Below are 13,529 nucleotides of genomic sequence, written 5' to 3' on the forward strand. Positions count from 1 at the left end.
TAGTGATGTCAGTGGTATTGAGTGACATCACAGCACAGTGCTAAGGCTCCTGGGCCTGGACACAGCAGCGGCTGCAATATCTCAACGGAGAATACGTTTATATATATGTGTGTGTGTGCGCGTATATATATATATATATATATATATATATATATATATATATATATATATTTCTCCGCCGAAATCACTTTTAAACCCATTTCCACCTTTTTTTCCCTTCTCTTCCTCTTACTTTTTTTTCACGTTTTTTTACGTTTTTCTCCTTTTCGCCTCTTTTCTGGGCGTATTATTCTTCTTTTTCTTCTTTTTTTTCGTCTAATGCATACCCCATCAGTGCAGCAATGCTTATTCAATACCGCCAGCAGATGGAGACACTGGGGGATAATTTTCTAAGGATTTATACTGATTTTTCCTGTCTGAATTTGTCGCACAGAAAGTTGCAGGCCAAATATGTGTGACATTTCTGCGACTTTAGCTTCTAGAGCATTTTTACAACATTATACATAGGTGCTGAATACATAAAAAGCGACTGTTCAGCGACAGACAAGTCGCATCGGCTGAAAGTAGGCCAGAATGTCAGTCCATGTTGGAGCAGGTTTAGATACAGTCTAAAGTATAGATCTCAAAGTCTGTGCACAGAATTTAGCAAGGGCCTCGCGCCTTCTGATGCATCAGGTAGGTGCACAATAGCATAGCCTAACCCTCTGTACTTTGGTCTATATTGATGCGGGACATAGACAGCCAGCTGATGACCAATCCATTAGTGCAATGGATGGCTGGAAGCATTTGTCTTTGCCTTTGCAATACCACAGAAGCAATGCATGGTCAATGTACAGCAATGACACACCTGTGTGAACAGCCAGGAGACCCCCCCCCCCCCCATGTTATGTTACATAGTTACATAGTTAGTACGGTCGAAAAAAGACATATGTCCATCAAGTTCAACCAGGGAATTAAGGGGTAGGGGTGTGGCGCGATATTGGGGAAGGGATGAGATTTTATATTTCTTCATAAGCATTAATCTTATTTTGTCAATTAGGAACATTCAGCACCCACCCGCTATCAAGGCAGCTGCCTATCATGTCATGCCCTACCTGCACAGGTGTGCTGGCTACTCAAATGATCCAATTAAGGAGGCCATTTAGTCAGCAGCAGCAGAAGTCCTGTGCCTGGACGCTCCAACAGCGGCCAGACACAAGCAGAAGCAGAAGCAGCAGAAGCAGCAGCAGCACCACCTTTTGTTTTTTGGCTGCAGCAGCAGCAAGGCCCACAGGGCTGGCTAGCCTGCTAGCCAGCAAGCAGGTAGCAATGAAAGTAGGAATCTTTCTTTTTAACCCTGTAAGGGGGTGGTGCACTGTACCCGAAGATACTGCCATATCGGGTCAATGCATAGGGCGACGGAAGCAAGCTTCGAAATCGGCCCCCGTTCTCAAAAATCCATTTAATATATGGTCCCCAGATAGGGGACGTATCAGATATTAAACTGATAAGAACAGATACTACACTTGATCTTAGCCAAAAGGCCGAGAAGCGATAACCGTGAAAGGGGCGGGCCCAACAAGGTGCCCTTCATGGGCACTATCACTGCTTGCTGTCAGGGAGGCTGCCAGACAATTTTCCATGCACACTCTGGGCTGGGGGGCAGTCAACCACCAGTACACACAGCAGAACCTAAACCCATACCATTATTGCTAAGCAGCAAGACAGGGGCCCATTGCACTCCCACGGGGCCTTTTTAAATGCAATCCATAACCCGGATTTGTCAGGAACCCTTCTTACTCCTCCTACTTGCATGTGACACTGGGCTTAGGATCTGCATAGGAAACACACACACAAGCACACACCTACCTTTGTTGCCTGCAGATGCCTCCTTGGCTGTCCCCAAACGGTATCAAACCAACACCCACGGAAAGCTGTAAGCATAGAGGACATGCCTGCACCCCATTGGACTTACCTGTGTGGGTTAAACCCGGGTTATTTGACAACCTATGGCGGTGATGGTTCTGCTCAGGCAGAGCAGTGCTGATGCTCCTCATAAAGCTGTCGCTGCTGTGAAGGTTCTAGGTGACATCACAAATCCCTATGGTTACATACACAACAAAGCTGGGTTGTTGTTGTTTACACTCTGCAAGGCCTGTGGAAGTGAGTGACATCATAGCACTGTAGTTCTGAGGGTTCTAGATGGATGCAACAATCTCCTGTTGCTTCTATGAAGGCCATAATAGACGACATCACCAAACAGCTCCATAGTCACATACACAGCAAAGGAGAGATGTTGTTTACACCTAGTGATGTCAGTGGTATTGAGTGACATCACAGCACAGTGCTAAGGCTCCTGGGCCTGGACACAGCAGCGGCTGCAATATCTCAACGGAGAATACGTTTATATATATGTGTGTGTGTGCGCGTATATATATATATATATATATATATATATATATTTCTCCGCCGAAATCACTTTTAAACCCATTTCCACCTTTTTTTCCCTTCTCTTCCTCTTACTTTTTTTTCACGTTTTTTTACGTTTTTCTCCTTTTCGCCTCTTTTCTGGGCGTATTATTCTTCTTTTTCTTCTTTTTTTTCGTCTAATGCATACCCCATCAGTGCAGCAATGCTTATTCAATACCGCCAGCAGATGGAGACACTGGGGGATAATTTTCTAAGGATTTATACTGATTTTTCCTGTCTGAATTTGTCGCACAGAAAGTTGCAGGCCAAATATGTGTGACATTTCTGCGACTTTAGCTTCTAGAGCATTTTTACAACATTATACATAGGTGCTGAATACATAAAAAGCGACTGTTCAGCGACAGACAAGTCGCATCGGCTGAAAGTAGGCCAGAATGTCAGTCCATGTTGGAGCAGGTTTAGATACAGTCTAAAGTATAGATCTCAAAGTCTGTGCACAGAATTTAGCAAGGGCCTCGCACCTTCTGATGCATCAGGTAGGTGCACAATAGCATAGCCTAACCCTCTGTACTTTGGTCTATATTGATGCGGGACATAGACAGCCAGCTGATGACCAATCCATTAGTGCAATGGATGGCTGGAAGCATTTGTCTTTGCCTTTGCAATACCACAGAAGCAATGCATGGTCAATGTACAGCAATGACACACCTGTGTGAACAGCCAGGAGACCCCCCCCCCCCCATGTTATGTTACATAGTTACATAGTTAGTACGGTCGAAAAAAGACATATGTCCATCAAGTTCAACCAGGGAATTAAGGGGTAGGGGTGTGGCGCGATATTGGGGAAGGGATGAGATTTTATATTTCTTCATAAGCATTAATCTTATTTTGTCAATTAGGAACATTCAGCACCCACCCGCTATCAAGGCAGCTGCCTATCATGTCATGCCCTACCTGCACAGGTGTGCTGGCTACTCAAATGATCCAATTAAGGAGGCCATTTAGTCAGCAGCAGCAGAAGTCCTGTGCCTGGACGCTCCAACAGCGGCCAGACACAAGCAGAAGCAGAAGCAGCAGAAGCAGCAGCAGCACCACCTTTTGTTTTTTGGCTGCAGCAGCAGCAAGGCCCACAGGGCTGGCTAGCTGGCTAGCCAGCAAGCAGGTAGCAATGAAAGTAGGAATCTTTCTTTTTAACCCTGTAAGGGGGTGGTGCACTGTACCCGAAGATACTGCCATATCGGATCAATGCATAGGGCGACGGAAGCAAGCTTCGAAATCGGCCCCCGTTCTCAAAAATCCATTTAATATATGGTCCCCAGATAGGGGACGTATCAGATATTAAACTGATAAGAACAGATTTTTTTTTTTTTTTTTTTTACATTTTTATTGAAAAAACTCAAAAACTTAAATACATCACAAAAAATGTTTACAATACATCAAATACTGTTTTCCATAAATGTAAATTCCACATAGCTAATGCTTTTTTCTGCCCATATCTCTTTTTATCAATTAAATAGTACAAGTAAACTTCACTGTATATCATCTTCAAACATTCTTTTTCACAAATAAAATCTCTTTTGAAGACAAGGATATTACGAACTTTCCATAATACATTTTTTGTACAGTTGATAAAAATCCACAAAATTCTCTCTTTTTCTTTCGTAACTCCATCACTTTTGCCATATAAAACAACTTCATGATTTAAAACTTTTAGACCTGTTAGGAATTTCAATAAAGAACCAATTAGTCTAAAAACCTTTTGTGCAAAATAACAATTCCAGAAAAGGTGCAAAACAGTTTCATCTATATTGCAATTATCCCGGGGACAGACACATACAGCATTTAGACCTCTTCTATATTGGAAAAATCTTACCGGAAGACACTCATGGATAATCATCCATGCTAAATCCTTGTGCTCATTAAAAAGATATGGCTCGTTTACCTTTTTCCATATTTGTACACACCTATTATAAGAAAAATTAGAGACCATACATATTTCTTCTTGAAAATTTAACTGTACTTCTATCTTGCGAGCATCCCTCAAGGTTAACAAGTCAAAGTCTTTAAGGTTATACATACGTATAATTTTTTCTAAGATGGCATAATGTTTAGGCGGAGTTAAAAGTACAGGAGAAGATAATGATAAAAACACCCATTCTCTTTTTCTAAAAATATGTCCCGCAGAGTACTTTAAAAAACAGGACCATACACTTTTCATAAAAAGTCCCCTAAAACACCAACTAAAAAACCTTAAGTATAAAAATTTTCTAATACAGGGAACCTGTTTTCCTCCATTTTTTTGTGACTTATACATAGTATCTCTTTTTAATTTTTCTGCTTTAGAACTCCATAGAAACTCAAAGAGAATCCTCTGAAGTTGCCTAGACATAAGTTCATTAGGAGGATAAATCATATTTAAATAGAGCATAATGGGTATTAGCATAGCCTTAATCACCAAAATTTTACCTTCTAAGGATAATTTCCTAAGGGACCAAAAGTCTACCTTTTTCTTTACCTTTTCTTTTACCATTAGCCAACTTTCCTCACCATTGTTATTTTTATCAAAGATGACTCCAAGGATTTTTATTTTTTCTGACTGTAATTTTAGGTTTGGTATTTGCACGTTTTCCCATTTACCTATATAAAAACAGTCACATTTAGATAAATTAAGTTTAAAAGCAGAAGCTTTACAAAAGAAATCAGTAACATCAACAACTCTTTGTAAAGAGAAGGCACTTTCACAAAAAACATTAATATCATCCATATAGCCACACACTTTAAGGGTGGCATTATTACCTCCAGGAACTGGCACTCCTTTTATTATTTTATCATTCCTTATTAAGTTTAACAGAGGTTCTATTGCACATATAAACAGTATAGGAGACAGAGGGCAGCCTTGCTTTACCCCTGATGATAAATTAATAAAATCTGTAAGGAAACCATTTATTAAAATCCTGCTAAAAGAACCTTTATATAAGAGAGCAATTTGCTTAATAAATATGTTAGGAAAACCCATGCGTTGTAAAACCATCCATAAAAAACAATGTGATACTCTATCGAACGCTTTATGAAAATCTAGAGATAGAATGGCTAGATTTTGATTCCGCTCTTGCTGATACCATATGACGTCCCTAATAGCATTTAAAGGTTCAGCTACACTCCTTCCTGGGACACCACATACCTGATCCACATGGATGACCTTGTACAAAAACGGCTTCATTCTGTTAACAAAAATTTTTGACATAATCTTATAATCAACATTAAGAAGCGTAATTGGTCTCCAATTTTCTAAGCTGTTCCTATCCCCCTTTTTGGGGATCAGAGACACTATACCACTCCTCCAAGATAAAGGTAGAACATCAGAATTAAAAGCCTCCTTAAAAATATTAAGCAAATCATCTTTAAAAATTTCCCAAAAGGTTTTATAAAACTCTACAGGAAGTCCATCAGAACCTGGTGTTTTACCTGTGGATAAACTTTTAGCAGCAACTTCTAATTCTTGGCATCTTACTTCTGTGCAAAGTGCATCTTGGTCCTCCTTACTTAAACCACAATCTAAAGTGCTTAGGAGAAAATTAGCAGCAGATATATCAATGGGCTTCTCATTAAATAGATCTTGATAAAAAGATTTAGCTTTGGATAATATTCCTACATTAGTAGTTTCATCCTCAATGTTAATTATTAACTTTTTTGTTTCCATTACCTTTTTAAAAAAGAATCTTGTACACTTTTCATCCTTCTCTTTACATTCAACTTTGGAGTTAAAAATTATTTCTTTCCCTTTGTTAGTTATAGCCTTCTGAATATCACTTTTAACACTTAAAATCAGATCGTCTACATATACACCCAGCTCTTTGAGTTGATAATAGGTTTGTAGTTTTGTGTTAAGATCTCTATACCATTTCAATTTCTCTTTTGTTTTTTTAACACCCATCTTAATAAAATACTCTTTAAATTTTACCTTGCAGAATTCCCACCATGCTAAAAGAGAATTAAAATTAGTCCTTGAGTTCTGCAATTTTTTAAAAAGATAGATAAAATTACATTTAATTTCTTCATCTTCAAGCAAAGAGACATTCAGACGCCAGACTCCTTTGGCTCTGCAAACCCCATCAAACTTACATGTAGCAGATAAAATCTTATGATCTGAAAAAAAGGTAGAAGTCAATTGCATATTCCCATAAAATGCAAATCCAGAAGCAAAAATATAATCAATCCTTGACATATAAAGGCTATTCCCCCAGGTATACCCAGGGTCATTAGGGAAAGAGGTTCTCCACAAATCTTTTAAATTAAAATCAACTATAAAATCCTTTAGTTGTTTTTCAGTCTTATCTTTCCTTTGTTCAGATCCTCCAGCCCGCTCCTCTCCTGCCATTATACAATTAAAATCACCAGCGATGATAAGCGGGGATGAACCCGGTAAATAAAACTGAATTTTCTCTAATAAATCAGATCTTTCATCCTTATCTGGAGAGGCATATACATTTAAAAGTCTCATATTCATGTCATTATAAATAATATGAACGAGCAGGGCTCTACCGGGTACAATGTCTGTGAAGGAGGTAACTTTGTACTCACTGCTCTTGAACAGTATGCCAACACCAGTCACTTTCCTCTCATTATCCCCTGACCACACAGACGGGCCAAGAGTCCATTCAGATCTCAAAGATGAATAATTGATATCATAATCAATGGCACATTCCTGTAAAAATAAAATGTCTGTAGGCAAAGAAGACAAGAAAGAGAATAAAGCAGCCCTCCTCTCTGGGCTCTTCAAACTCCTCACATTGAAGGAGGAGATATTAACACTTGGTAGCTCCTGGGTCATTCATTATCCTCAGACAAAGAACCCCAATCTGTAGGTGGTGACACAAATTCCTCAATATTAACAGGGTCGGATGCTGTTATAACCTTTTGGCAGACAATCTCCACATTCCCCGTGTCCGCACTAACTCGACCACTCCTTTTGATGTTAAGGCCCTTTTCCTCTTTCCGGTCTCTGCTTTTCCTCTTTCGCCGTTCTTCTACATCCATCTCCTCTGTATCCCTTCTGGGCGGTCCAGGACCCTCAACTTCCATGAGAGGAGAACCCCTCACTTCTGTCTCAGGTCCCACGACCTTCCCCGGGGACACAATGCTTTTGGAGACATGAGCCACAACAGGTATCACAGGAATTCCGGTAGCAGAAGACTCAGGCATCACTTTCAGGGTGTGGGTCTTAGGCACAGGCACAGCATCCATGGAGCTCTTCCTCATCGAGGGACCAGCCGACGTAGCCACAATATTGGCCCAGGAGCGTTGAGGACAATCCTTAAAAGCGTGTCCTTTCTGCTTACACACATTACACAGAATCTCATTTTGACAGTCCAAAGTGGTGTGGCCTTTTTGGCCACATCTTTTGCAAATAACCACTTCCTCTTTGCAAGATTCTTGTGTATGACCATATTCATGGCATTTCCTGCAATAATACGGCATCCCAGGGTAGAATAAATAGCCACGTTTACGCCCAATTAAAAAATTTGCAGGTGGGCGACACAGACCTCCAATTCCTCTCACATCTTCTCTGAACTTAACAGCAAACTTATGCTTTCCAGTCCAAAAGTCCATTGCATTCATTATTTTATGAGAGTATTTGACTTCCGCACAATATTGGTTTAAAAATAAGACAATGTCTCTTATATCCACGTATGGATCGTGCATAGTAACCACCAGTGGAACATCGCCATTAGAATATAGAGCAATGAAAACAAGTCCTTTCATATCCTCCTCATTGGCAAGCTCCCGAACTTTCTCAAACATATGGTCACATGCAGATGCGGAAGTCAAGGTAAGAATGAAAAGTCCTTTACCTGGGTCTTTTAGGCAAAACACATCTTCTCTCTGAATGTGCAATAAATCCAGCATAATTCTCTTGACAAAAAATTCCAAAGTCATCTTCTCCTTTTTCTCCTCATCCACTTCAATACGGAAGGTGTTCTTAATCCGAGTTTCAGTATGCGCAGCAAACCTAAGGGTCGCCATGGGGGATCGCCTTCCCGTTCTTTGTAAGTCCTCCTCCTATAGCAGCATGAGGCTTAAGACGGCTAAAAAACCGCCGATGCCTCAAGGCCGAAGGTTCGACAAACTCAGAGCCCCTTGACAAGATACAAGATCTTAGCCAAAAGGCCGAGAAGCGATAACCGTGAAAGGGGCGGGCCCAACAAGGTGCCCTTCATGGGCACTATCACTGCTTGCTGTCAGGGAGGCTGCCAGACAATTTTCCATGCACACTCTGGGCTGGGGGGCAGTCAACCACCAGTACACACAGCAGAACCTAAACCCATACCATTATTGCTAAGCAGCAAGACAGGGGCCCATTGCACTCCCACGGGGCCTTTTTAAATGCAATCCATAACCCGGATTTGCCAGGAACCCTTCTTACTCCTCCTACTTGCATGTGACACTGGGCTTAGGATCTGCATAGGAAACACACACACAAGCACACACCTACCTTTGTTGCCTGCAGATGCCTCCTTGGCTGTCCCCAAACGGTATCAAACCAACACCCACGGGAAGCTGTAAGCATAGAGGACATGCCTGCACCCCATTGGACTTACCTGTGTGGGTTAAACCCGGGTTATTTGACAACCTATGGCGGTGATGGTTCTGCTCAGGCAGAGCAGTGCTGATGCTCCTCATAAAGCTGTCGCTGCTGTGAAGGTTCTAGGTGACATCACAAATCCCTATGGTTACATACACAACAAAGCTGGGTTGTTGTTGTTTACACTCTGCAAGGCCTGTGGAAGTGAGTGACATCATAGCACTGTAGTTCTGAGGGTTCTAGATGGATGCAACAATCTCCTGTTGCTTCTATGAAGGCCATAATAGACGACATCACCAAACAGCTCCATAGTCACATACACAGCAAAGGAGAGATGTTGTTTACACCTAGTGATGTCAGTGGTATTGAGTGACATCACAGCACAGTGCTAAGGCTCCTGGGCCTGGACACAGCAGCGGCTGCAATATCTCAACGGAGAATACGTTTATATATGTGTGTGTGTGCGCGTATATATATATATATATATATATATATATATATATATATATATATATATATTTCTCCGCCGAAATCACTTTTAAACCCATTTCCACCTTTTTTTCCCTTCTCTTCCTCTTACTTTTTTTTCACGTTTTTTTACGTTTTTCTCCTTTTCGCCTCTTTTCTGGGCGTATTATTCTTCTTTTTCTTCTTTTTTTCGTCTAATGCATACCCCATCAGTGCAGCAATGCTTATTCAATACCGCCAGCAGATGGAGACACTGGGGGATAATTTTCTAAGGATTTATACTGATTTTTCCTGTCTGAATTTGTCGCACAGAAAGTTGCAGGCCAAATATGTGTGACATTTCTGCGACTTTAGCTTCTAGAGCATTTTTACAACATTATACATAGGTGCTGAATACATAAAAAGCGACTGTTCAGCGACAGACAAGTCGCATCGGCTGAAAGTAGGCCAGAATGTCAGTCCATGTTGGAGCAGGTTTAGATACAGTCTAAAGTATAGATCTCAAAGTCTGTGCACAGAATTTAGCAAGGGCCTCGCACCTTCTGATGCATCAGGTAGGTGCACAATAGCATAGCCTAACCCTCTGTACTTTGGTCTATATTGATGCGGGACATAGACAGCCAGCTGATGACCAATCCATTAGTGCAATGGATGGCTGGAAGCATTTGTCTTTGCCTTTGCAATACCACAGAAGCAATGCATGGTCAATGTACAGCAATGACACACCTGTGTGAACAGCCAGGAGACCCCCCCCCCCATGTTATGTTACATAGTTACATAGTTAGTACGGTCGAAAAAAGACATATGTCCATCAAGTTCAACCAGGGAATTAAGGGGTAGGGGTGTGGCGCGATATTGGGGAAGGGATGAGATTTTATATTTCTTCATAAGCATTAATCTTATTTTGTCAATTAGGAACATTCAGCACCCACCCGCTATCAAGGCAGCTGCCTATCATGTCATGCCCTACCTGCACAGGTGTGCTGGCTACTCAAATGATCCAATTAAGGAGGCCATTTAGTCAGCAGCAGCAGAAGTCCTGTGCCTGGACGCTCCAACAGCGGCCAGACACAAGCAGAAGCAGAAGCAGCAGAAGCAGCAGCAGCACCACCTTTTGTTTTTTGGCTGCAGCAGCAGCAAGGCCCACAGGGCTGGCTAGCTGGCTAGCCAGCAAGCAGGTAGCAATGAAAGTAGGAATCTTTCTTTTTAACCCTGTAAGGGGGTGGTGCACTGTACCCGAAGATACTGCCATATCGGGTCAATGCATAGGGCGACGGAAGCAAGCTTCGAAATCGGCCCCCGTTCTCAAAAATCCATTTAATATATGGTCCCCAGATAGGGGACGTATCAGATATTAAACTGATAAGAACAGATACTACACTTGATCTTAGCCAAAAGGCCGAGAAGCGATAACCGTGAAAGGGGCGGGCCCAACAAGGTGCCCTTCATGGGCACTATCACTGCTTGCTGTCAGGGAGGCTGCCAGACAATTTTCCATGCACACTCTGGGCTGGGGGGCAGTCAACCACCAGTACACACAGCAGAACCTAAACCCATACCATTATTGCTAAGCAGCAAGACAGGGGCCCATTGCACTCCCACGGGGCCTTTTTAAATGCAATCCATAACCCGGATTTGCCAGGAACCCTTCTTACTCCTCCTACTTGCATGTGACACTGGGCTTAGGATCTGCATAGGAAACACACACACAAGCACACACCTACCTTTGTTGCCTGCAGATGCCTCCTTGGCTGTCCCCAAACGGTATCAAACCAACACCCACGGGAAGCTGTAAGCATAGAGGACATGCCTGCACCCCATTGGACTTACCTGTGTGGGTTAAACCCGGGTTATTTGACAACCTATGGCGGTGATGGTTCTGCTCAGGCAGAGCAGTGCTGATGCTCCTCATAAAGCTGTCGCTGCTGTGAAGGTTCTAGGTGACATCACAAATCCCTATGGTTACATACACAACAAAGCTGGGTTGTTGTTGTTTACACTCTGCAAGGCCTGTGGAAGTGAGTGACATCATAGCACTGTAGTTCTGAGGGTTCTAGATGGATGCAACAATCTCCTGTTGCTTCTATGAAGGCCATAATAGACGACATCACCAAACAGCTCCATAGTCACATACACAGCAAAGGAGAGATGTTGTTTACACCTAGTGATGTCAGTGGTATTGAGTGACATCACAGCACAGTGCTAAGGCTCCTGGGCCTGGACACAGCAGCGGCTGCAATATCTCAACGGAGAATACGTTTATATATGTGTGTGTGTGCGCGTATATATATATATATATATATATATATATATATATATATATATATATATATTTCTCCGCCGAAATCACTTTTAAACCCATTTCCACCTTTTTTTCCCTTCTCTTCCTCTTACTTTTTTTTCACGTTTTTTTACGTTTTTCTCCTTTTCGCCTCTTTTCTGGGCGTATTATTCTTCTTTTTCTTCTTTTTTTCGTCTAATGCATACCCCATCAGTGCAGCAATGCTTATTCAATACCGCCAGCAGATGGAGACACTGGGGGATAATTTTCTAAGGATTTATACTGATTTTTCCTGTCTGAATTTGTCGCACAGAAAGTTGCAGGCCAAATATGTGTGACATTTCTGCGACTTTAGCTTCTAGAGCATTTTTACAACATTATACATAGGTGCTGAATACATAAAAAGCGACTGTTCAGCGACAGACAAGTCGCATCGGCTGAAAGTAGGCCAGAATGTCAGTCCATGTTGGAGCAGGTTTAGATACAGTCTAAAGTATAGATCTCAAAGTCTGTGCACAGAATTTAGCAAGGGCCTCGCACCTTCTGATGCATCAGGTAGGTGCACAATAGCATAGCCTAACCCTCTGTACTTTGGTCTATATTGATGCGGGACATAGACAGCCAGCTGATGACCAATCCATTAGTGCAATGGATGGCTGGAAGCATTTGTCTTTGCCTTTGCAATACCACAGAAGCAATGCATGGTCAATGTACAGCAATGACACACCTGTGTGAACAGCCAGGAGACCCCCCCCCCCATGTTATGTTACATAGTTACATAGTTAGTACGGTCGAAAAAAGACATATGTCCATCAAGTTCAACCAGGGAATTAAGGGGTAGGGGTGTGGCGCGATATTGGGGAAGGGATGAGATTTTATATTTCTTCATAAGCATTAATCTTATTTTGTCAATTAGGAACATTCAGCACCCACCCGCTATCAAGGCAGCTGCCTATCATGTCATGCCCTACCTGCACAGGTGTGCTGGCTACTCAAATGATCCAATTAAGGAGGCCATTTAGTCAGCAGCAGCAGAAGTCCTGTGCCTGGACGCTCCAACAGCGGCCAGACACAAGCAGAAGCAGAAGCAGCAGAAGCAGCAGCAGCACCACCTTTTGTTTTTTGGCTGCAGCAGCAGCAAGGCCCACAGGGCTGGCTAGCTGGCTAGCCAGCAAGCAGGTAGCAATGAAAGTAGGAATCTTTCTTTTTAACCCTGTAAGGGGGTGGTGCACTGTACCCGAAGATACTGCCATATCGGGTCAATGCATAGGGCGACGGAAGCAAGCTTCGAAATCGGCCCCCGTTCTCAAAAATCCATTTAATATATGGTCCCCAGATAGGGGACGTATCAGATATTAAACTGATAAGAACAGATACTACACTTGATCTTAGCCAAAAGGCCGAGAAGCGATAACCGTGAAAGGGGCGGGCCCAACAAGGTGCCCTTCATGGGCACTATCACTGCTTGCTGTCAGGGAGGCTGCCAGACAATTTTCCATGCACACTCTGGGCTGGGGGGCAGTCAACCACCAGTACACACAGCAGAACCTAAACCCATACCATTATTGCTAAGCAGCAAGACAGGGGCCCATTGCACTCCCACGGGGCCTTTTTAAATGCAATCCATAACCCGGATTTGCCAGGAACCCTTCTTACTCCTCCTACTTGCATGTGACACTGGGCTTAGGATCTGCATAGGAAACACACACACAAGCACACACCTACCTTTGTTGCCTGCAGATGCCTCCTTGGCTGTCCCCAAACGGTATCAAACCAACACCCACGGGA

At 42.5% G+C, this 13,529-nt stretch overlaps 4 non-coding genes across 4 annotated transcripts; all 4 read right to left on the reverse strand.

The window, feature by feature from the left end:
* Nucleotides 1-1,344: 1,344 nt before the first annotated feature.
* On the reverse strand, nt 1,345-1,535 carry LOC130311686 (U2 spliceosomal RNA). The gene has a single exon (XR_008860003.1). It is a non-coding gene; the product is annotated as a U2 spliceosomal RNA (small nuclear RNA).
* A 2,078-nt stretch (nt 1,536-3,613) lies between these two features.
* On the reverse strand, nt 3,614-3,808 carry LOC130311699 (U2 spliceosomal RNA). Its single transcript, XR_008860013.1, has one exon. It is a non-coding gene; the product is annotated as a U2 spliceosomal RNA (small nuclear RNA).
* Nucleotides 3,809-10,680: 6,872 nt separating this feature from the next.
* Nucleotides 10,681-10,871, reverse strand: LOC130311698 (U2 spliceosomal RNA). The gene has a single exon (XR_008860012.1). It is a non-coding gene; the product is annotated as a U2 spliceosomal RNA (small nuclear RNA).
* Nucleotides 10,872-12,962: 2,091 nt separating this feature from the next.
* On the reverse strand, nt 12,963-13,153 carry LOC130311703 (U2 spliceosomal RNA). The gene has a single exon (XR_008860014.1). It is a non-coding gene; the product is annotated as a U2 spliceosomal RNA (small nuclear RNA).
* Between the last annotated feature and the right edge of the window lie 376 nt (nt 13,154-13,529).

The sequence above is a fragment of the Hyla sarda genome, unplaced genomic scaffold (assembly GCF_029499605.1).
Source record: "Hyla sarda isolate aHylSar1 unplaced genomic scaffold, aHylSar1.hap1 scaffold_1654, whole genome shotgun sequence".
Classification (NCBI taxonomy): Eukaryota; Metazoa; Chordata; class Amphibia; order Anura; family Hylidae; genus Hyla; species Hyla sarda.